At 39.3% G+C, this 25,780-nt stretch overlaps 1 protein-coding gene across 16 annotated transcripts in view; it reads right to left on the reverse strand.

The window, feature by feature from the left end:
* Positions 1-25,780, reverse strand: part of CLIP1 (CAP-Gly domain containing linker protein 1) — a 124,021-nt gene that overhangs the window by 91,992 nt on the left and 6,249 nt on the right. Inside the window, exon 3 of one of the 16 annotated variants that reach the window (XM_081286585.1) lies at positions 6,836-6,959. The exons of 13 other annotated variants lie outside the window; for them this stretch is intronic. The gene's annotated coding sequence lies outside the window, so the exon portion shown is untranslated. Of the gene's footprint in view, positions 1-6,835; positions 6,960-12,794; positions 12,916-14,710; positions 14,858-25,780 lie in introns of those variants that run through there. 2 more of the 16 variants (XM_081286587.1, XM_081286588.1) reach the window with 2 other exon arrangements.

Below are 25,780 nucleotides of genomic sequence, written 5' to 3' on the forward strand. Positions count from 1 at the left end.
CTGAGGGTCGATGTTGTTCATAGCACCTACCTCACTTAGCTGTTGCTGTGGTCTACAGATTCTACCAGACTATCAATCCCTTGGAAGAAACTGTACTTTGACCACCTTTGTATTTCCCACAGTACTTTATAAACAATGCTTACTAAATAGAATGAATAAAAAGACAGTCTCAAGTGTTTAAATGACCCTACAAACCAGCTGAGGTACACTTAGTATTTCTTTTTAAATTTTACTTGTTGCTCACTACAGATAGCATTAAAATAAATAAATAAATATAAATAAATAAATAAATATATATATATATATATATGACAAAAGCACAAGGAATTTATGATGTAAACAAATAACTAAGACAACACAACTTATGAGAAATATCAAACTACAAGGCCAGATCTACACATGGACTGGGACTGAAAGTGCATAGCATTGTACAGGGGATGGCAATTAGGATTTTTAGAAAGGCAGAGGAGCTAGGCAAGGTGGTGCGCGCCTATATACCAAGCGGCTCAGGAGGCTATGGCAGGAAGATCACAAGTTTGAGCCCGGCAACTTAGCAAGAAATAAATTTTAAAAAGGGATATAGCTTAGTAGAAGAATACCTTCTGGTTCAATCTCCAATTACACGCACACAGAGGAAAGTTTCAGAAAAGGGACACCAGAAGAAAGAGAAAATTCATAAAGCATGTAAATTAATAAGCTCAGTTGCACTAACATCAAGAGATTCCTGTAAGAAACCAAGTTAAAAAGGTAAACTGAAAGGAGACTCTAAAGAGCCTTAAAGATCCATTGAAGAAACTATGATCAATTTTGCTTGCCTTACACTTCAAATGAAAAACCTCCTTTAAGAGTCTACTGGTACCAAATGAGAGCCACCCAGAGTTGCCTTAAGCTCTATCTTACTTCACTACACTTCAGTCATCTCAACCTTCCCTGTCCAGATTGAAACTAAAAGTCAGCAGCCATCTTCCAGTGGCATGCCAAGTGAGGCCCAGGTTCTATCCAACCACAGGCACAGGTAGCAGCTGGGGGCTGCCAGGGCAGGTCTTAAATTTCAGGGAAGAAAAGTCCTGAGCAACAACATGCCATAAAGATTAGAGACCACTGAGCAGAAGACAAACCTCAGCCTTTTATACCTTCAGAGCACAGCGCAGGGACCAGATATGCTACAACTTACCTTTCCTTGATACCTTCTAATATCTTTCCATATATAAACTGCTCACCCCAATCTATCAGCCAGACTAAAACCCCAATATCCTACATCTGCACTGCCCAACATGGCAGCCACTAATTACACATGCTGTTTAAACTTTAACATGCAAGCAGGTGATAACTCCAATGCCACACACAGGACAATCTCCATCGTGGCAGAAAGTTCTATTTGATAGTACTGTGCCAGAATCACCCATAAAGTGACCCCAGATGGCAGTGACCAGCTCAATCTCTCACTGCTCTTGACTGGACCTGGCTGAAAAGCACTAAAGTTGTTTCCAAAATCTGAATCAAAATACCTCAAAATATAAGGTTGTGCAACTACCTTGCAAGAATATATTTCAGACTCACAGCCCAATTATGGAAGTTCTAAATTTTTTTTTTAATATTTATTTTTTAGTTCTCGGCGGACACAACATCTTTGTTGGTATGTGGTGCTGAGGATTGAACCCGGGTCGCACGCATGCCAGGCGAGCGCACTACCGCTTGAGCCACATCCCCAGCCCGGGAGTTCTAAATTTTAATGACTGTTATTACTATGATAAATGAATAAACCTCTCCATATGAAAAAACTTCTATTTTTTAGTCATCACACTGCTTTATAATCTCAATCTCCAAACAATAATACTGCAACATACACCTACACATCACCCCAATTCACACCACTGATTGATGGCATGACTACAGCTATTTTTTCAAGCCAAGAACTATTTGTAAAATGTTTATCTTTAGAACTTGGATCACTTCTAAACAGTTAGAAATAGCTATTATTCTCTTGTACACTCTCAGAGGGGAGAGGCAGGGAGAAGACCTGCGGAGCACCCACTAGGACCAGGGAGCAGAGCTCAGTTACTGCCCCTCCTCTCCCTTCCCTTCCCATCTCACTAAAGGGTCACACTTCTACCCCAAAGAAGGAAGCAGAGCTGCCAAACATCAAAACTAGAGGAATGGTTTGTTTTGTTTTTTCCTGCATGACCACAGGTCTATTTTAAGACACAAAGCCAGGCCTGACATAAGCAAAATTTTAGAACTAGATTAATATCCCAAGCTTGTGATTTAACTCAGATCTGACTAAATAACAGTGGCAAAGAGACAAGACACTTATCTGAGAGAAGCAAATAACCTTAGAAGGCCTACCCTCTGGGGTAGTTCCAAAAAAGAAGCATACTTTATAAATGCGTCAGCTTTCCATGAAGCTGGGATTCCAGGAAGAGAAGCTACCGCTCCACCCAACAAAAAGACAAGTTCCACCCTCTAAGAAATCAGGTCTGGAGACCCTCCTCCAGGGTCCAGGCAGACTCCACAGCCTGCACACCCACCACCACCAGCCTCCGGGATGCCTCAAACAGGGAGGAAATGCCAGTACAGCGAGCAGCCTGAAGGCTAGCCATGACCATTTCTAAGAACCCAGGCTCCTGCTCTCCTCTCACTGCACATATTTGAATAGAAAATTACATAAAACTCTGTCTTCTGTTCTCAACAAATTTTCAGAGGCTGGATATACAGTTCAAGACCACGGCCTTCTCAAAACATAGTGGGTCTGCTTACTGTATTTGCACTTTTTAATAAGCAATCCCCTATGACCTGTCTCCTGAACTGAGAATAGGGCTGCGTGTAGCTCACGGCAGAGGCTTGCCTGGCATGTGCGAGGACCTGGTTCCATTCCTAGTGTACAGAAAAAAACATAAACGTAAGAACATTCAAAGTATTTCAATAAAGAAAATATTTCTTGTAGCAGAGAAGAACGGGTTAGTAACCTGGACCCTGAAGGAAAAAAGAAACACAACTCTACTAATGAGTCCCAAAGTCTGGAGGTAAAGCCAGTGTCCACCTGACACCTCCTGCAAAGCACAAAGGGTGATCAGGGTGACTGCTGCCCCAGGAAACAACCACTTCGGGACCCTCTGGGACTGCTCCCCTTGGATCACACTTGCTACCAGTTCTGATCCTCTCAATGCCACCCTTCCACCAGAGACCTCAAAAAGGCTGTGGGAACTCAAAAGTGGAGTCATTCTGTTCTCCCCCCTGAGGGCACATGCTGAGGGCTGGAGTGGGGCTGGGTGGCAAAGCGCCAGTCTGGCATGCACAAGGCCCTGGGTTCCATTCCAGTACCACAAAAGAGACCGAAAAACCCTAAAAAAAAAAAAAAAAGGTATGCCTTAATCCTCAGATACGAGCCTTCTGAGTAGCTTATGAACCAATACCTTTTCTTCCAAGTCCAACTGAAACAGGTACAAACAACAAAGCAAATCAAAATAAAATGCTGGCAACTTTTCAATGTGATGTATCAGAATTTAGGTCTTTGGGTCAAAAATAATTTATACTACTGATATGCCTGGCACTGTCAGATAATTTTCACAGAACTAAAAATGTCATTATTTCAGTGACAAGTGATTGAAAATTACTAAGCAAATACAGTACCAACTACCCACAGACTCACTCACATAGTAAAAACACTTTGCTGTTCAACTAAAATTTTCTGCTTTTAAAAATCCTACCTGGCATCCACATCTACTTTTTATATACAGAAGCTGCAGAAAGACAACACAAGTCTAGCACTATGAGTCAAAGTGGTACCTCATGGTGTCTGTGGAATTGGACCAGCCTCAGATCACACCCTGGCAGAAGCTGGGCAACGTTTTGAACCACCTGGCTGTGACCTCATGCTGATGACCTCACAAACAGGAATTCTGATGATAGTCCGCCTCCAGGCTACTCTTCACTTTAAAGAGGAACCCGAGGATCTGTACCCCTGAACCTGGAGCTGCCGACCCAAGCTATGAACCTTCTTCCAGGACTTTACCCTACCACCATCATCTCCACTGCTGAGCAGGTGAGCAGAGAAAAGCGCAGGTACCTAGGAGTCTGCTCTGCACCCAGAACCCCAGCAGGGAGGCTTCAGAGTTTGCAAATTGCTATTTTGGTTCAGCTTCAACACTTTTTCTTTCCCTCTTAGAAAACTAAGCTTATTGAACAATTCTGAAAACTGAGTAAACTAAACTATAAACTTAAAATGTTGCCCTGACCCTGCCACTCTAACAGAGCACTAATTCACTACCACAAATAGTTACTCTACTTATCATGAAAAATGAGGATTAAGATTTGTCAATTGGGCTGGGGTTGAGGCTAGAGCGCTTGGCCTGGCATGTGTGAAGCACTGGGTTCAATTCTCAGAACCACATATAAATAAATAAAGATCCAAAAACAGTCTGGGGCTCAGAGGTAGAGTGCTTGCCTAGCATGTGTGAGGCACTGGGTTCAATCCTCAGCACCATATAAAATACATTGTGTCCACCTATAACTTAAAAAAAAATTTTTTTTTTAATGTATACATTGGACACAATGGCACATGCCTATAATCCCAGTGTCTTTGGGGCTGAGGTAGGAGAATCCCAAGTTCAAGGCCAGCCTCAGCAACCTAGGAAGATCCTGTTTCAAAAGGTGGGGGGAGGGTGTGCTGGTGATGTAGCTCAGACTTTAAGCATCCCTGAGTTCATTCAACAGTACCAAAAAAATTAAAAAAGGACTGTGAATGGTAGTCTATGTGATAGAGCACCCAGGGTTCAATCCCCAATACCACAAAAATATAAAAAATGAAAAGAGCTAGGGATATTGCTCAGTGGTAGAATGCCACTGGGTTCAAGCCCTAATACAGAAGGAAAAAAATCTTCAGTTGTAAGGAACTAAGGGTTACTAATAATTATCTCCAGTTGATGGGACTATTTGTAGTGTTTGTACCTTGGTGTTTTCTTGGGTCTTGAATTTTATTTAATGAACAGATAAAATTAATTTCATAAAGAGGAAAAAAAATATGATAATTTCTGGGCCATTATACAATGGCTTCCTCAGAGAGGTATGGTAAGGACCTCTCCACCCAGGATGCAAACATATCATGGCAAAGCAGGCACCTAGGCCTGTGGTTCCTTCTGTTCCTGTGGCAGTTCAGACCCGCCCCAACAGAATGAGAAACTCACAAGCAGCATGAGCACTATGCCACATCTAGGCCCAGCCGACGCCCACAGGCAAGCCCCCACACCTCTTCCTCCCAGTGGCTTAATGAGACTCTCCCAGCATCCAGCAAGCAAGTGCTGAGTACAGCAGGATCCTAGGATGGGAGGTCTACAGCTCTGAATCATCATCCCCATTTCTCTTGGTCTGTCCCAGAACTAAAAATAAGCTTATCAGTTCAAGTTACTAAAATTAGTGGGGCTATTTGTTATAGCACCTTGCTCATCTTACCTAATACAGTGGTAAAAGCACTTCGGTTAGAGCTTTCAGATCATCCTAAGTATACGACTCAAAGACATTAATTTTTAGGATAGCATCCACAAAATCCTCAGAGATAGAATTGTTTCATACCACAAAAAGCATAATAGTATGAATAATAAATGAAAGTACTCAATTTTCCTAAAAGCAAAAAGACATTTTACTGGCAATAGCAAAATACATTTGAAAAACATGGGAGTTTGATTATCATGCACTAAAATATTAAGACAGACTGATGATGGACCAAATACAAGTTGGGGATGGTGATATTTTCTCTACTTTTGCACATTTGAAACTTTCCACAATTAAGAGGTTTTTTTAATTATAGATGATACATAATTTAGTAAAATCCAAACTCTTACATTCTACTGGACCCATGACACCCTTAGAAAAGACTTAAGAAATTTACAGAAAGAAGAGGCTCCTCAGAACAAGTAGGTCACAAAAACAAGCAAGGAGGACTAAGTTCTGCTCAAAACAAACAGCATTCTTCTTAATTCTTCCCTAATTTTTTTCTTCATTTTTTTTCTGATTTCTTTTTTTTTTTAAGAAAGAGAGAGAGAGAGAGAGAGAGAGAGAGAGAGAGAGAGAGAGAGAGAATTTTATTTTTAATATTTATTTTTTAGTTCTCGGCGGACACAACATCTTTGTTGGTATGTGGTGCTGAGGATCGAACCCAGGCCGCATGCATGCCAGGCGAGCGCGCTACCGCTTGAGCCACATCCCCAGCCCTCTTATCTGATTTCTTATCTGACTTTTTAAATCATGGATTAAAAAAAAAAGGTTAAAAAAAAAAAAAGACAGCTAGCCTGGAAAATGAGACATCTGCATTTTGTCCCAGCTGATGATCTCAAATTCATTTAACCCGTTCCCAGACCACAGGGTTCTCATTTACAGTCTAAGGATACCAATCCATCAATATCAGCTTCTAACTTCATCTTGTGTGGTTCTTCTAACCAGAAAGTGAAAGGGAAGGGATCCAAAAGTGAAAGTGACTGTGGCTCTAACTTTGCCAAAGAAAAAGTAACCAGCCACCAATGGCATCACCCAAATCTGATAAGGGCATCCAGAGCACAGCTAGGGCCCTGCCCTGGGCAAATCACACTTCTGCACATCAGCTCAGACCTTTATGGAGGGTTCTACTTCTCCTCAGCAAAATGAAAACACTCCTTTATTTACTAAATCTTGAAATCCTGTGGAAAGCAGAGGAGAGTTGAAGGATTTGCAATGAATTTAACCTGCCAGGAGAGGGAGTTTAACACCATGTTTCCAGAACGCTGCACCTGGAAGCCCCAGGTTTCACCTTGGCCTGCTGGACAACCTAAAGGAAATTGAACACCAGTCAGGTTCAGTGACTTACCTAGAAAGAGCTGCACTGAGACCGCGCTTCTTCAATAGGAAACGCCATGAACCAGGGAAAGTTCTGAGAGCAATGAGGTCTAATTTGAGAAAAAGACAATCCTGGTGCTGATTTTCTAGTCAAACTTGAGAGAAAAATTGAAAGGCTGTGTTCTAATATCATCTCACTGGGCTTGGGAGGTTCATTCACAGCTTAATCCTGTCCCCTAAAGTCATGGTTATGTAAGTGTCTGTTGGATGCTGTGTCACTTGCTGTTCCCTGCCCCCAACACAGGAGCTGCAGTGTAATCTGAGCTGCTGTCTCAAGCCACTGAAAACACACCATACTGGGTAGGATTCCAAAGTGACTGGTTTCCACTAAAGGCAAGTTAGTTTTTTCTTCTTTCTGTCTGATTCACAGTCATAGTTCTGTGTATATACAAGAAAGTCAAAACTGACAGACACTGTCATATTTTCTTCAATTCCTGAACAAAGGAAGGTCAAGTATTTCAATTTAACAGCAAACTATCAAAATCTAATCTAATCTAAGGGCTGGGGTTGTGGCTCAGTGGTAGAGTGCTCCCCTAGTATGGGTGAGGCCCTGGGTTCTATCCTCAGCACTACATAAAGATAAATAAATAAATAAATAAATAAACCTGTAGTCTGCTTGGGGCCAATTTTAAAACATCTCCTCTCCTAGCTGAGTGGACCTAGGGCCAGCAGATAGGAAACACAGTCAGGCCTATCTTCCATGTGGGTGACCAAGTCCCATCCTCTGCTGCCCCATGCAGAACATCCCCATGCAAGGTTTTCAGGGGGACACAGGAAATGACTAAAGAATGCAAGGAGACACAACCCACAGCCTCAGTCTCTTCTGACTACCCTTCCTGCCGCTCTCTTCCTTCTCTGGACTGCTCAGCCACTGGGCAGTTTTCTGTTGTTGAGAGACGATCACAGGCTCTCCTATTTGCATATCATGCTATGACTAAGTGCCTGTGGCCATCGACGAGATGTGACTTGTCTTGGCATATAAGACAAGAGCCAAAAAGAGAGTATTTAGACCACGGGAAGAGTTCGAAAAGGTTCTAAACTGATTCAGCATCTAAATAAGAACTCAAAATAATGCCAAATATTGCAATTTTCAAGTAAAGGAACCTAACCCACTGAGCACCTGATAAAGACAGCAGCATTACAGGGTTTCCCAAACCTGAAGCCTCTTTTAAAAAGTAGGCCAAGGAAACTATAAGCAAACTGTTCAATTACTACCTCCAAAAGAACTGTCGTTCTCAATCAGGCACAGAGGTGCATGCCTGTAATGCCAGACACTCAGGAGGCTAAGCCAGGAGGATTAGAAGCTCAAGACCAATCAAAGAAAAGTAGTAAGAAACTATCTCACAATAAAATTTAAAAAGGGTTGGGGATGTAGCTTAGTGGTAAAGCACTAGCCTAGCATGCATGAGGCCCTGGATTCAATACTCAGTGCCTAAAAAGAAAAGCTAAGTCTCAGATTCCATGATTACATTTGTTGACATTGCTATACTTTCTAGAGCACTGTCCAATAGAAATATAACGTGAGTCTATAGCCATTCCACCTTGAATGTACTTGATCTCCCCAATCTCAGAAGCAAAGCAGGATTGAGTCTGGTTGGTACTTGGATGGGAGAAGTATAATGTGAGACAAATGAGTAATTTTGAATCTTCAAACAACAATATTTTTTTTAAAAATTAAAAAGAAACAGGTGAGCCAGGCACGGTGACACAAGCCTGTAATTCCAGAAGCTCAGTAGGCTTAGAGGAGGATCATGAGTTCAAAAGTCAGCCTCAGCAACGGTGAAGGGGCTAAGCAACTCAGTGAGACTGTCTCTAAATAAAATACAAAAAAGGGCTGGGGAGAGCTAGGGTTGTGGCTCGTAGAGTGCTTGCCTGGCATGCGTGGGGCTCTGGGTTCAATCCTCAGCACCACATAAATATAAGAAATGGAGAGATATTGAGTCCACCTAAAACTAAAAAATAAAAATTAAAAAAAAAAAGAAGGGCTGAGGATGTAGCTCAGTGGTTGAGTGCCTCCGAGTTCAATCCCCAGTACCCCCCCAAAAAAAAAAAAAAGAAACAGGTGAAATTAATGTTAATAATGGTTATTTAACCTAATCTATTATTTCAAATGTAATCAATATAAATTAACAATAATTTACATTCTTTTTTTACTATGTAGGGACGGGGTTGTGGCTCAGTGGTAGAGTACTTGCCTAGCATGTGTGAGGCACTGGGTTCAATTCTCAGCACCATATAAAAAAATAAAAAATAAAAATATTATGTCCACCTACAACTAAAGAAGAAAAAAATCTACTGTGTATTTCATACTTACAGCACATCTCAATTTGGACTCACCACATTTCAAATTCATGTGGCTTGTGGTCCACTGAATTGTACAACAAAGACCTAGAAAATTGTGTGTGTGTGTGTGTGTGTGTGTGTGTGTGTGTCTCCCCAGTACTGGGGATCCAACCCAGGCAGGCACTCTACCGCTAAGCCATACCCAACCTCTAGAATATACATTTAAAGCAGAAAATAAAAGCAGTTCCCCTCTTGGCATCAATAACAGCAATGCCAACCAGTCCAAGTCCCCTTGGGGATGTGACATTTGTCTTTCACACACCATTATACATACACGTGAGGGAAAGGGCAAAGGAATGAAAACTCTCAAATATATAAAACATGAATAACTGTTCTTAGGATTAAAAATGGGGGGAAAGGTACTCATAATAGGAGGAACTCTGATGTCTCTATTTGACAGGTGGCACACAATGCAAAGAAGCCCTGCAGACAGCACAAGGCACTGCCCAGTGAAACTGAGAGCTCAGCACTAAGTCTGAAAACACACCCACACAAAACTCAACGCAAAACAGAGATCGAGTTATAGATGAAAAATGTAATGCACCAGGGCTGGGGCTGGGGCTGGGGCTGGGGCTGGGGCTGGGGCTGAGTGGTAGAGCGCTCGCCTAGCACGGGTGAAACGCCATTCTGTCCATTTACAACTTAAAAAAAAAAATTAATTTAATGCACCAGGAGGCAGCACCTCAAGTACCAGGAGCAGAATGAGCACTACCACACTGAGGCCAAATCCTGCTTGGCTGTGTCTATCTTTCTGAGTGCAGGAAACCACGCTCGTGAAAATATGTGGAAAAGACAGGCTTGGGGTCTACAGGGGAAGGTATGAAGGATGTGGCTGCAGGGCCAATTATTTACCTCTTACTAATGTGGTATCCACACCTCCCAAACTTCAGTAAGTTGCCTTTGATTTAGAAATAGTCTACCAGCTATCATTTAAAATGTAAGATCCAGCCAGGCAGGATGGCGCACGCCTGTAATCCCGGAGACTCCGGAGGTTGCAGCAGGAGGATCACAAGTTAGTTAGAGATCAGCCTCAGCAAATTCAGGAGGCCCTAAGCAACTTAGCAAGACCCATCTCAAAATAAAATAAATAAAAAGAGCTGGGGATGGGGCTTAGTGGTTAACTATCCTTGGGTTCATTACCTGGTACCAAATAATAATAATAATAATAATAATAAAATAAATAAATAAAATGTAAGATCCAGGGGCCAGGGAGTGTAACTACTTGTTTTGAACTGGAACTGAACCCAGGGCCTCCCCCAAGCCAGGCAAGCACTCTACCACTGAGCTACATCCGCAGCCCTTTGAGACAGGTCTTGATTAACTGCCCAGGCTGGCCTCAAATTCACAATCCCCCCATGTCAGCCTCCCAAATAGCTGAATTATAGGCTTGTGCCATCAGTATAACTGTTTCATTGACCCAATTTTTATTTAACATCTGGAAACTTGTTAGTCTTCCAAATGGAGATACAGAACACTCCCCATGCAGTGAACACGTAAGTAAGAGTAGCCAAATGACATGGTAACACTGTGTGACTGAGCAGAGTGTCTGCCACAACAGTAATCCTGTGAGCCAGAAAGGCAGAAATGTAGAGGCGGGAGCACCCACTCTGGAGGACCTGGAGAATGCTTCCGAGTGATCAGCCAGTGAGAACCGATGGCAGGTGACGAAGTAAAGCCATCTTAGCACATGTTTTGCTCTGACCTCTCAGAAGCCTGCCCCTAAAACAAGGGAGATCATGTGTGATGTCACCAAAGGCAGGTTAGGGCCTGGGGCCACTACAGAGCCACTGCTTCTAGTCAGTGTCACAGTGAATGAGCCCAGCTAGAGAAAAGGCACAACACTGAGCACGGAGCCCTCTGGCTTCAGCAGCATCCAGGAGGCTGCATGAAGGACTGAGGTTGCATCTACCACTGTGGGACAAAGGGATACTGCAAACTGCCCCATTTCTTTATCCCTGCATCTCTAGCAAGAATATCACAAAGGAAAGTTTCAGCCCCGTCAGAAACAAGCACACCCAAGGAGGGAAAGAAAACCACAACCCAAAGTGGAGAGAATCCACCTCCCCGGAGTGGCTCTCCCACAGGAGCATGCCGACAGGTGAAGCAGCCTCTCCAGGTGGTTCAGGGAACACAGAAAGCTGAACAATTTCAGAGAATCTGGGTACAATGGTGTTGTTAATAAACACCATGAAATACTGAGATAGCAAGGTCTAAAATTTCTAAGTATATAGCCACGGAGCTAAGACTTGAACAAATGAACCAGAACTCCTACACAAAGTGAAAAATGAAATTAAGAAAACCACTGTTGTGTCAACATACCTTATATATAATCAGAGATATGATAAATTATGGTATAACGGTATATTAAGAATTATAGGGGGGCTGGGGATGTGGCTCAAGCGGTAGCGCGCTCGCCTGGCATGCGTGCGGCCTGGGTTCGATCCTCAGCACCACATACATACCAACAAAGATGTTGTGTCCACCGAGAACTAAAAAATAAATATTAAAAATTCTCTCTCTCTCACTCTCTCTTTAAAAAAAAAAAAAAAAGAATTATAGGGGCTGGGGATGTGGCTCAAGCGGTAGCGCGCTCGCCTCGCATGCGTGCGGCCCGGGTTCGATCCTCAGCACCACATACAAACAAAGATGTTGTGTCTGCCGAGAACTAAAAAATAAATATTAAAAATTCTCTCTCTCTCTCTCACTCTCTCTCCTCTCTCTCTCTCTTTAAAAAAAAAAGAATTATAATGCAAAAAGAAAGAAAAAAAGAAAAACCACTGTTCACTATTTAACTTTTTATACGAAGTGAAAATAGCAAGTTCTTGGTCTAGTTTGAAGAGGACCACCAAAGACCACCTAGCAAGAGAATGCTATAAGGATGGGAAGTTGCAAGGTTGAACAAGTTATCCTTCAACTACTTTTTTGTTTTGCTTTTGTTTGGCTGTTTCTTGGGGGGAAGGGTTGAAGTCGGGGGCACTCTACCACTGAGCCACATCCCCAGTCCTTTATTAATTTTTATTCTGAGACAGGGTCATACTAAGTTTCTGAAGCAGGCCTCAGTTCCTGGGATTACAGGCATGCATCACTGCATCGGCTCCTTTAGCCAATTTTGATAAATTTACAGTTAACCCACAAGCTGAAGCCAGAGCTGGTAACTATGATGTATAGTGCTAAATTTATACATATCAGATATTATTCTAAATCATGGCACAAAATAACAGGAGGGAAAAGGAGACATGGAGATGCATAGAAAACTAAAATGGTAAGATTACCATTTTAACTAAGTCCCTTAAAAGGAACTGAAATTACTAGGCCTAGTTATATCTCCAAGAGCACAAGTTGCTTTTCCATGCTGAATATTTAACTCCTCATAAAATTACAAGTTCTTCTGACAACTGTTCATTAAAAATGTGCCCTTCAATAATGGCAAAACACTCCTACTCATTAACTTTTTTGCCAATGGAAAAAATCTCACCAACTTAACCATGTGTCCCATGCCCATACTTCCACTAGCTCCCCCTGTATTAACCCTATCTTTACACATTCACTTGGGCCAACTCTGAAGAGCCAGGTGTCAGAGCACTTACAGCTAGCCTCAGGAACACGGTCCTCATTGTCTTGAGGGGGATATCCTTATTAACTTGTGATCAGCATGCCTTTCACAGGGTAGGTTACTGAAATGTTTACTCAACAGTCTGTCCTTCTGTATTCCACTGTCAAGACTATTCATAGACACTGATACTTCATCAGTCATCTCCAGCCTTTGTGTAACACCTCAGAGTGTCCTGTCACATGTCATGGATACCTTTGCTGTTATCACCATGGACTCATAAGCAAAGCAGTCACTGAAATAACAGAGTCAAAAAAAGTTAGTATGGGGCTGGGGATGTGGCTCAAGCGGTAGCGCGCTCGCCTGGCATGCGTGCGGCCCGGGTTCGATCCTCAGCACCACATACCAACAAAGAGGTTGTGTCCGCCGAGAACTAAAAAATAAATATAAAAAAAAAAATTCTCTCTCTCTCTCTCTCCTCTCTCACTCTCTCTTTAAAAAAAAAAAAAAAAGTTAGTATGAGCTGGCACACACCTATAATCTCAGTGACTCGGGAGGCTGAGACAAGAGGATTGCAGGTTCAAGACCAGCCTTAGCAACTTAGCGAGACTCACTCAAAATTTAAAAATACAAGGAACTAAGGATGTTCCTCAGTGGTTGCTCTGGGTTTAATCCCCAGTAGCAAAACAAATTAGCATGATCCCAGCAGCCACAGCTCTAGGTGTGTCTGTCTGGTGCTGGGGATTGAAGCAGAGCCTCTACATGCAAGGCAAGCGCTTCACAACTGAGTTACATACACAGCCCACTCTGGGTCTTCAGTCTCTGTCACCTTACTGAAGTAGGACCACTAGATCTAGTTTCACAGAGTTGCTTACATAAGTATTTCAGTATATTTCATGCATAACATGAAATTTTGAAAAAGGCTATAGACTCACACAGCTTTAAAATTAACAGATTAAAAAAACAAGCTGCTTATCTCTAGCAAGGATAAAAGTACAAAAAATGAAAGATAAGTAAACAGTGTACTGTTTGAAAAAAATCAACGTGGAATCTGTTTAGAACTAAGCGACCAACCAAGCCAATAAGGGTCAGAACTTTAAGTGAATCCATTCAAAAAATTTGCAAGGGGGTTTTACTTCCAATTTCTAACTTATAGTCTCCTTACAGAGCAACTTAGAAAATCAACCTGTCAATATTAAGTGTTTGTTAATCTGACAATAGACACTGACGATAAACAGTTTTAGAACATACTTCTATCAAAGCCAGAAGTAGGCATAATCCTTTGAAAAATTATGTTCTGCTTGAAAAATTATGTTTTTAGAACTTAAAGTGTGCATGACATAGTATAGGGTACAAATTGTACCCAGAGTGGTTTAAAAAAGGAGGGGGAGAGAGTTGAAAACCAACCCCAGCAAAGCACTGAGACATTAGACAATGTTTTTTTAAAGATAGAACTCTCTGCTATGATGCAACTGCCTGCAATTATGAATGTCTGTGTACAACTCGGTTCGAGTGAGGATGTATTTCATATTTCCTATGACTTACATACACAAAAATAAGCAGTATTCCAAAGTTCTTCCATCTGCAAAGAAATTTTTTTAAAAAGAAACAGCTGAATAATTTGAGCTATTTTGCTCATTTACACAACATTCTACAAAAGTCCTGTGACTCTGAAACTCTGATATGCATATCACTAACTTAGAGACAGATCTTAAAAGGGACAGAAATTACCAGGCCTGGTTAGTATCTCCCAGAAGAACTTACTTAATAGGTCAGCAGCCGTCAATTATACTAATGTGCTTAATATAGCATATAAAATGTTGGAATCAAAAGAGATCTTGGCAATCTAGTTCAACTTCCTCATTTTACCACTGAGGAAACTGATTCTGAAAGGTCACAGTTATCTAACAGTCTAAGATTAAAACCCCCATCTCCAGAAGAAAGACTCCTTACCCAAAAGCATGCTGGGGAACAGAAGTTTCTCATCTGTTACAAACAGCAGCCAAAAAGTCACTCTCAAAGCACGAAAACTGGCTTCCCTTTCCAATCCCGCAAAGGAATAAAAGAAGGCATATTGGTGCTGCCCGGCCACAGCCAGACATGGCCCATACTTAGAAGTGGAGGCTTTCCAACTATGTGTTCTGAACAAGGAAAGGACACAGACAACTCACAGAAGTACCAGGGACTTCTTTATTGGGGTTTATTCTTTTATAAAAGCTTTCTTATTCTTACTTTGCAAATGAACAAACTTAATAGCTGCTGTAAGTCTTGACATCTAATGGAAAAAACAACCACATTTCCACTTTCACAATACCATAGAGCACCTGGCTGTTTCAAGAGATCACTCTATTAAACACTCACTAATCCATGAGATAGTTTCTGAACCACCATCCTAGATGCTGTCAGTAGGAACCAAGAATTTATTTCATCAATTTTGAAACCCAGCTTCAATGTTTGCTAGGAGCCACAAGCATATATACGATGTATGGCACCTTTGGTTGTAAAGTGACGCCAGTTAGTCACTGAGATGATTATGTTAAAATTTACATTTATATGCAAACTGGACTTCCGCTGTTTACCTTGGCCTGTTACCGGACTCAAGTTACGGGACTTTACGGGACTGTTGGAGAGTTTCCATTGGTTGGGGAAGGATAATAAGAGGGAATTCCGGAGGAGGTGGGAGGAGACGGGGGGGTTTCGGTCGGCGCGTGGTTCCGGTCGGACACCCTCGTGGGAGGACCGGTTTTTGACTTGCTGGCGCTGAGAGTGTTAGCGGCTTTTTCAAAATAAAGTTTTGTTCTTGCTTGATTGGCTCGTGATTCTGTGCCCAGCCAAGACTGCGGCATTTGGTGGCCCGTACGGGGAACGCCTAAAGCTTAGAGATAAATAAATTGCTCGCCCCTGAGGGAAGGCGACAGGATGGATGACCTTCTCAGAAAACAATGTGTTCTTGTTTTGATTTATTTTGTTTTCATTTCGAGCTCCCTAGCCCTAGAATTTTCTCAGGCGAACTAGAAAAAATGGTTGGCTCAAGGTTTGAAGTTATTCAGCCCTGAGAAAGAGAAAATTGATACAACCATTGTCTGCTCCGTCTTTGTTTCATTCTGCTTCGGCTTTGTTTTATCCTACCTTATTGGGTTAGGTTATAGTAGATTAGAATCCAATAAAAAACAAACCAAAAAACTGTTAAGTAAATTGTTAGAGGTCCAGACTATGGTAGAAAAAACGCTAGGTCAAGCAAAAGAGAAGGTCTCTCAAGCTAGTCAGACAGAGGAAAATTTAAAGAAAGCAAGCTTAGAGGACAAACAGCCATCAGGTGGAAAATTACAACAGGAGGTTGCTACCAACTCCGTTCTATCACCAGAAGGCGTAACTCAGCCAACAGCTCCATCTACCGCTGAGCGGCCCTCAACTACCGTAGTTGATGGACGGAATTCTGAGGCAGGACCCCAAAGATTAACATGCCCTGTACTTAAACAGGCAGGAGGGCAACGAATTCACCGTGCTTTAGATTTCAAAACAATAAAACAATTAAAGGAGGCTATAACGACCTATGGGCCACAAGCTCCCTTCACAATAAACATGGTTGAATCTGTTACCAACTTGGACATGACACCAGCAGATTGGGCTAACATGTGTCGATCTGTGCTAAACGAAAAACAATATTTGTTATGGAAGGTTGCCAATGAGGAATTTTACATGGAGACAGCTAGGCGAAATACAAAAGCTGGGTACCCTCAAAGAAATATGGACATGCTTTTGGAGAAAAAACCTTATGAAAGTCAAAGACAACAAATTAAATATGACCCTGGTGTATACACACAAATTACTGTAGATACAGTTAGGACATAAAAAACTTTACAGGGACATGGAGACTTACAAGGTCAATTATCTAAGGTAATACAAAGAACTAATAAACCTTATGCTAAATTTGTAAATAAACTTATTCAGTCAGCCTCTAAGATATTTAGAAATACAAAACAGGTAATGCCATTTATAAAACAACTGGCTTATGACCAAACAAATCGTTGCTACAGAGAGGTCATTAAACCATAAAAACATAAAGATTTAAACACATATATTAAATTATATAAAAACATTAATAAACAGGGACAAATCTTAACAACAATACAACAGGCTTTAGATGCCAGGCCAAGAACATACTATAATTGTAATCAAACAGGACATTTTAAAAAAAGTTGCCCCATAAGAAGAAGATTTAACAAAACTAGATATCAAAGAAATAAAATACCAGGTATTTGCCCACGATGCCGTAGAGAAAAACATTAGGCTAATGAATACCGTTCTCAAACCACCATAGAGGGTATTCCGTTATCAAAAAACAAACAAAAACCAAATGTTTACCCACGATATCATAAAAAAAGGTATCAAGCTCCATTGCCAAAAAACAAACTAGAGGGCCCAATGCCCCAGGGCCCCAAACCACAAATATATGGGACAATAGAGAAACCCAACAGCCCCATCAAGGTAGTGCCCAGAACACATTATCCATTAAATCCCTCATCAGACAAACTAGAGAAAACACAGGACTGGACATCTGCGCCTCTGCCAAAACAGTACTAACCCCAGAAATGGAAATTCAAATCATTCCCACAAAAATAAAAGGACCTCTTCCCCAGGGAACAGTAGGCTTATTATTGGGACACAGTTCTTCTACACTAAAAAGACTTATGATAAGTCCTGGGGTAATTGATCCCAATTATAAAAGTAAAATAAAAATTATAGCTAGTTCTCCAAGAGATATATCAGTAATTTCACCAGGAGATAAAATAACACAGTTATTAATAATACCCAGCCTACATAATAAATTTTCCAGTTATAATGTAAAAAAAGGTTCCAAGGGATTAAACTCCACAGGTGTAAATTAGGCTATACTGTCTTTAAATTTAGATTCTCGCCCAATACTAAAATTAAAAATTCAAAGACATAACTTTAATGGACTACTAAACACAAAAACTAACCTCAACATCATATCTCGTCAAAAATGGCCAAAACATTGGCCATTACAACAAGCCACTCAAACACTTCAAGACCTAGAAATAACAACAAATCCCCATAAAAATACTATGATATTAGATTAAAAAAATCCTAAAAGATGTAAAAAAACTATACAGCCCTATGTATTAAATCATCTTCCTATAAATTTATGGAAACAAAATGTCCTAGATCAATTAAAATTAACATTAACAAATAACATCAATCCTAACACGCCCACTACTAAGGCTAAACAAGACTTTAAAAAAAAAAAAAAATTAAAAAAACAAAAACAAGATATAACAACACCTATTCAAATAGATCAAAAAATAAATAGACATAAATTAAGTTTTCAAAAAAGACCACTAAGACAATCAAAATTACTTAAAAATCAAAAAAACCAATGTAGGTTCCTCAGTGGCCCTTGACTAAAAAAAAAATACAAGTAGCCCATGACTTGGTCAAACAACAGTTAGCAAAAAAACATATACAACCTTCCGTATCCCCCTATAATACTCCCATTTTTGTCATTAAAAAAAAATCTGATAAATAAAAATTATTACAAGATTTAAGAGCCATTAATAATGAGATGGTTATTATGGGACCTACTCAATCAAAAATTCCTCAATTGTCTACTTTACCAAAAACCTGACATGTTTTAGTTATAGATATTAAAGATTGTTTCTTTTCAATTCCAATTCATCCCGAAGATAGTCCACATTTTACATTTACTATCCCTACACTAAATCATAAAAGTCCTGATCAAAGATATAAATAAAAAATACTCCCTCAAGAGATGGCTAACAGCCCAACTATGTGTCAAATTTATGTTAATAAAACAATCCAACCACTTAAAAACCAAAATCCTAAACTACAAATATTTCACTATATAGATAATGTATTACTGACACATAAAGATAAAAACACATTACTAAAATGTTATGCCACACTTACAAATTTATTAAAAAATTATAATCTAGAGATAACAATAGATAAAATACAATTAAATCTTCCAATTAATTATTTAAGAGTTCTATTATCCTCAACCATGGTCCGTCCACCAAAAATTCAAATACAAGTAGATCAACTCAAATCACTTAATGACTTTCAAAAGTTATTGAGAGACATAAATTAAATAAGGCCTTATCTAGACATACCAACAAGAAAGTTAGGACCTTTATTTAATATTCTAAAAGGTCCATCAAATCCAAATTCACCCCACATGTTAACGCCTAAAACAAAAAAAGTATTAAAAATCATTAAAACATATATAAAAAATATACATTTAAATAAAATTGATATAAGTTTGCCTTTATTATTTATTGTACTACCAACAAAAAATATTCCTACAAAAATATTTTAACAAAAAAGTCCATTATTGTAGATACATTTATCTTATTCCCCTAACACTATTCTTACTAGATATCCTAAGACTATAAAACAATTAATACTCAAAAAAATAAAAACAACTAAAAAAATATTTAAAATTTCTCCCAATAAAATTATTACTCCATATACTATGGATCAAATTAATAAGTTAGCTAATGAGTTAAATACTTAGACAATAATCCTATGTAAAACTAGTGTTTCATTTGATAATCACTTACCATCTAATCCTTTGTTATCTTTTTGGTCTAAACATCCTATAGTTTTTCCAAAAATGACAAAAAAAACCCCTATCATAAATACTCCAAATATATTCACTGATGAGTCAAACAATGGTACAACAACAATAATTACTCCTGATCAAACTTTTACATTTTTAGTACCCAAACAATCAACTCAAAAGGTAAAACTTAATACAATATTACAAACTTTTATGATGTTTAAAGATTCTATATTTAATTTATTTTCTAATAGTCAATATGTAGTTAATGCTATTAATTCCCTTAAAAATACTGGTAGGATTTCCCCTTCCTCTACTGTTTTCTCTTTGTTTTCCACTATACAAAGTCTAATCTAAGACCAAAAAAATCCATTCTTCATAGGTCATATCAGAACACATACAAGATTACCTAGAGCCCTTAATATAGACAATAAACTAACAAATAAATCTACACATGACATACATATTTTCTCCACAATAAAAAAAACTATAAATTTTCATAAAAGGTTCCATGTCAATACTAATACTTTACAAAAACGTTTTAAAATAACTAAAAAACAAACCAGACATATAATAAAACAATGTCAAAATTGTGTGACATTTTTACCACAAGTTAATCTTAAAGTCAATCCTAGAAGACTAATACCTAACCATATTTGACAAATAGACGTCACACACTTACCAAAATTTAAAAAATTAAAATATTTACATGTTACAGTTAATACCTCTTCCGGATTTTTGATGGACTCCCTTCATGCCAAAAAAAAAACTAAAGATGTTATAACTCATTGCTTACAAAATTTTGCCACTGTAAACGTTCCAAAACAGTTAAAAACAGACAACGGTCCTGGTTATACTTCCTCCTCTTTTAAACAATTTTACTCATCATTTGATATTACTCACATAACAAAAATTCCATACAATCCACAAAAACAAAACATAGTTAAAAAAACTCATCAAACTATTAAAATATACTTATTAAAACAAAAAAAAAAAATTGGAAAGGGGTATATATCCCCCAAAGATAAACTTAAAATAACCCTTTTTACTCTAAACTTTTTAAATTTAGATTCATCGGGACTTAGTGCTGCGGAAAGACATTTGTACCCCAAAAATGTACATAAGCCTAAGGTACTTTGGAAAGATATTCTAACAGGACAATGGAAAGGCCCGGATCCAGTGATAGTCTGGAATCGGGGCGCTGTCTGTGTTTTCCCACAGGATGAACAGCAACCGATTTGGATTCCAGAGAGATTAACTAAAACAATTTCTACAGAAAAAGAAGATGATTTGACTCAAATCCATAACAGCTGACATCCAGAGCTCCAGCTTGGCTATTCTTACATCTGCGACAGTGATTAACCAAGGTTTTTTTTTTCAGTATCTATTTTATTATTGCATTTTTCCACATCATAAAGTTCTATTTTATTTTTGAGCTCATACAAACCTAGGTTAATGTTTTTCTGATCAGTTTTATTTTTTGACTGTGTTTTATTTTTTATTTATTTATTTATTTATTTATTTATTTATTTTTTTTTTTTTTTTGACTGTGGAGTTTTTAAACATTACAATGGAGATTTCACCTAAGTATAGTTACAAGGCCTTTATTTACTATTGTCTTATGTGTTGTATGTTGTGTGCACACTTCTGTTTTGTGTTGTATGTCTGTATGTGTGTATGTCCATATTTCTTATATGAGGAGCGCTCATGAAAAAATGGATCCGAATTTTTTCTTTATTCACGTGATTTATATGGTTTAATTTAAATTAGGTGAACAGCTGTTTATGATTGTTGTTAAAGATGGTTAACAGATCTGTTTGTTTACTAATTTAAATTTGATAAACGGCTGTTAAGGATTGTTTTTAAAGGAGTTTAACAGATCTGTTTGTTTACTTTCACCTTTTCTTTTTATTATATTTAATAATTCTGTTCAGGATAATGTCTCTTTACCATCATTGCCAAAATTTCCATCTCCATCCCAATTCCAGTGAAAACTGAGATAAAACCAAACTACAACTTCTATGATAGCTATCACAGTAAACTGTATAAACTGATACATCAATAAATATAACTCAACAAGTAATGCTATCAAGGACTTGATTTACTTTGGGAGGATATGGACATATTGATAGACTCCTCCAATTTGAACTGCTTGCAGAACTTGCCTGGACTATATATCAGTTGCATACATTGTGAAATATCATCTGGTACACCAAATTGTGGTACTGCTGACATATTTTTGCTGATGGTATCACCAGTGATACAATTTCCTTGCCAGCTCACCCCATGTTTATTGTGGTAATACTGGCATATCTTTGCTGATGGTGTCACCAGTGACACAATTTTTCCAAAGGAGCCGTCAATTGGCTTGGTGTCGTGACATTTCTGTATCCTCCTCCCTTCTACTAGTGATGGTCTAAATTTGGGGGCCAACAGAGGTGAGACAAAGAACCTCACCCCCCCACTGGCACCAAGGCTAAATTTGGGGGCCAACAGAGGTGAAACAAAAACCTCACCCCCCCACTGGTACATAGGCCTATCCACAAGCATGGCTGAATGCTGGACCGGTAGTCAACGACGGGTTGCTCTGATTACAGTGGATTCAACCTAAGACAGAAAGCTGACGCCTAAAGGTCAGTTCTCCCATGACAGGTAAAAACCATATGTTAAATTAGACAACCTACCAGACACGGTCCCTAGCCACATTGCTTGTTACTTAATTAAACAGAAGGGGGCAAATGCTAGGAGCCACAAGCATATATACGATGTATGGCACCTTTGGTTGTAAAGTGACGCCAGCTAGCCACTGAGATGATTATGTTAAAATTTACATTCATATGCAAACTGGACTCCCGCTATTCACCTTGGCCTGCTACCGGACTCAAGTTACGGGACTTTACGGGACTGCTGGAGAGTTCCCATTGGTTGGGGAAGGATAATAAGAGGGAATTCCGGAGGAGGTGGGAGGAGACGGGGGGGTTCCGGTCGGCGCGCGGTTCCGGTCGGACACCCTCATGGGAGGACCAGTTTTTGACTTGCTGGCGCTGAGAGTGTTAGCGGCTTTTTCAAAATAAAGTTTTGTTCCTGCTTGATTGGCTCGTGATTCTGTGCCCAGCCAAGACTGCGGCAAATGTTGGTTATTCTCACTTTTTTTTTTAACTTTTAGTCGTAGATGGACACAATACCTTCATTTTGTTTTTATTTAGTTTTATGTGGTGCAGGGGATCAAAGCCGGTGCCTCACTCATGCAAGGGACCTGCTCTACCACTGAGCCACAACCTCAGCCAGCCCTCACCATTCTTTTTTCCCCCCCTTTGGCAAGAAGACACAAGGGATGACAGGCAAGAGAGAAAAGTTCTAATATTCACTGAGTTGTATATACATTAATTCAAACTTGAGATCCTCCTGCCTCAGCCTCCAGTCATTGCAACTACAGGCATGTGCCACCATGCCAGGCCTATGTAAACTTCCATACAGACACCTGACATGTTCCATCACACTTTAGAAAGAAAAAACTCACATAATTAAATTGTGGGAAATAAAACTGACAATGCAAAAGGACTTGAAAGTTGGCAAAGCACAAGTTCTGACATGAGGAGCAGGAGCTGCTTTTCCATACTGAATGTTTGACTCCTAATAAATTACAAGTTCTTTGCTGACAACTGCTCATTAAAAATATGTCCTTGGGGGGCTGGGGATGTGGCTCAAGCAGTAGCACGCTTGCCTGGCATGCATGCGGCCCAGGTTCGATCCTCAGCACCACATACGAACAAAAATGTTGTGTCCACCAAAAGCTAAAAAAAAATATTAAAAAATTCTCTCTCACTCTCTCTCAAAATAAATAAATAAAATATGTCCTTGCGGCTGGGGTTGTGGTTCAGTGGTAGAGTGCTCGCTTAGCATGCATGAGGCACCAGGTTCGACCCTCAGCACCATAAAAATATTTAAAAAAAAATAAAGATATTAAAAATATATATATGTCCTTCAGGGTCTGGGGCTGTGGATCAGTGGTACAGTGCTTGCCTAGCACATGCGAGGACCTGGGTTCGATCCTCAGCACCACATAAAAATAAATAAATAAAATAAAAGTATTGTGTCCATCTACAACTAAAAATACATAATTTAAAGTGTCCTTCAGTAATGGCAAGACAATTCACTCAAATTAACTTTCCAAAATATGGCAGGAAGAAAGGTTTTAATCTTTCAAACCAGGAAAAGTAATCTTCCCCATTCTTATTTAAATGAAAGAATAAAACTCAGTAGTTTAACTTCCTTTCCCAACAGGAGATCAAGAAGACACAAGGATGACAGGCAAGAGAGAAAAGAAAAGTTCTAATATTCACTGAGTTGTATATACATTAATTCATTTAATCTCCACAACCCAAAGACGCACCCATTAGCTCAAGTTTATGGATGAAGAACCTGAGCTCCAAAAGGTTAAGTAGTTTATACAAAGTCTTCCATATACAGAGCAATATACAGGCTAAATTCTTCTTCTTACCCCACCTCTGTTAACATCTGGTTCCTCGAGAGCAGGGTGTGTGCCTGTTTTCAACTTGGTACACTCAAAGTATGAGTAAGTGCCTTCTTGTAGAAGTTGCTCAATAAATATCTGATGACTATATGAATTAAAAGACAACTGATATTCTTTAGTAATTTTTTTAATCCCAAATGGTAACATATTATTGTCCTACACTTTTATACTTAATACTTTGAAAGCAAAAAAAAAAAAAAAAAAAAAACGGGGCGGGGGAGCTGGGGTTGTGGCTCAGTGGTAGAGCGCTTGCCTAGCACGTGTGAAGCACTGGATTCAATCCTCAGCACCACATAAAAATGAATAAAGACATGGTGTCCATAAAAAAATAAATAATAATTGGTATACATTTCCAAAGAAGTTATCAAAATGGCCAGGCACAGTGGCGCACGCCTGTAATTCCAGTAGCTCAGGAGGCTAAGACAGAATCTTGAGTTCAAAGTCAGCCTTAGCAACTGCGAGATGCGAAGCAACACAGTGAGACGCTGTCTCTAAATAAAATATAAAATAGGGCTGGGGATGTGGCTCAGTGGCTGAGTACAAAAAAAAAAAAAAAAGGAGTTATCAAAATGGCCAATAAGTCATCAGAGTCATCAGAGAAATGTACATCAAAATCACAACTAGGGGAGCTGGGGATGTGGCTCAAGCGCTTGCCTCGCATGCGTGCGGCCCGGGTTCGATCCTCAGCACCACATACCAACAAAGATGTTGTGTCGCAGAGAACTAAAAAATAAATATTTAAAAAAAAAATCACAACTAGGTATCAAACTTCACACTTACTAGGATGACTACAAACAAAATAAGAATAGGGCTGGGGATGTAGCTGAAGGTAGGGCATGTACTTATGCACAAAGCCCTAGGTTCAATCCCCAGCACACACACACACACATAAAATCACTGAATTTTATATAGTTTAAATAGATAAACTGAGGCTGGGGTTGTAGCTCAGTAGTTGAGTACTTGTGGAGCACAAGTGAGGCACTGGGTTTGATCCTCAGCACCACATAAAAATAAATAAAATAAAGGTATTATGTCTAAATCTTTTTTTAAATTTTTTAAATAAATAAATGGATAAACTGTATGGTATGTGAATTATATCTCATTAAAGCTTTTTTTTTTAAAGGTTCAATGATAGAGTGCTTAACCATCATGCACAAGACCCTATGTTTTAAAAAAAAAAAAAAAAAAAGCCAGGCACAGTAGTATGTACCTGTAGTCCCCAGTGTCTCAGGGGGCTGAGACAGGAAGAACTCTTGAGCCCAGGAATTCAAGGCCAGCCTGGACAACAGAGCAACACCTCATCTCAAAAGAAGGCCAGGTACAATGGCACACACCTGTAATCCCAGCTACTCAAGAGGTTGAGGCTCAAAGATCAGAAGTTTGAGGCCAGCCTGAGCAACTTAGCAAAACTGTCACAAAATAAAAAGGGCTGGATGTAGCTCAGTGGTAGAACACCCTTGGGTTCAACCCCAGGACCCCAAAAATGAGAAAACAGAAAAATACATACAGATCCAGAATGAACTTTATTTTTTTTAAGTATTTTTTTTTTAAGTTGTAGATGGACACAATACCTTTATTTATTTTTATGTGGTGCTGAGGATCAAACCCAGTGCTCATACTTTTGAGGCAAGTGCTCTGCCACTGAGCCAAAATCCCAGCCTTGTTTATTTTTTAAAATATTTTTTTAGTTGTAGATGAATACAATATCTTTATTTATTTATTTTTATGTGGTGCTGAGGAGCGAACCCAGTGCCTCACATGTGCAAATCAAGCACTCTACCACTGAGCCAAAAAAGTCTGGAAGGGTATACTTTAAAATATTGAAATTATTTTCTCTAAGCATTAAAAAAAGCAATGGATAATTGCTTTTTCTGTGTTTAGGTACATG

The sequence above is a fragment of the Spermophilus citellus genome (genome assembly GCF_964194105.1).
Source record: "Spermophilus citellus genome assembly, chromosome: 3".
Lineage (NCBI taxonomy): Eukaryota > Metazoa > Chordata > Mammalia > Rodentia > Sciuridae > Spermophilus > Spermophilus citellus.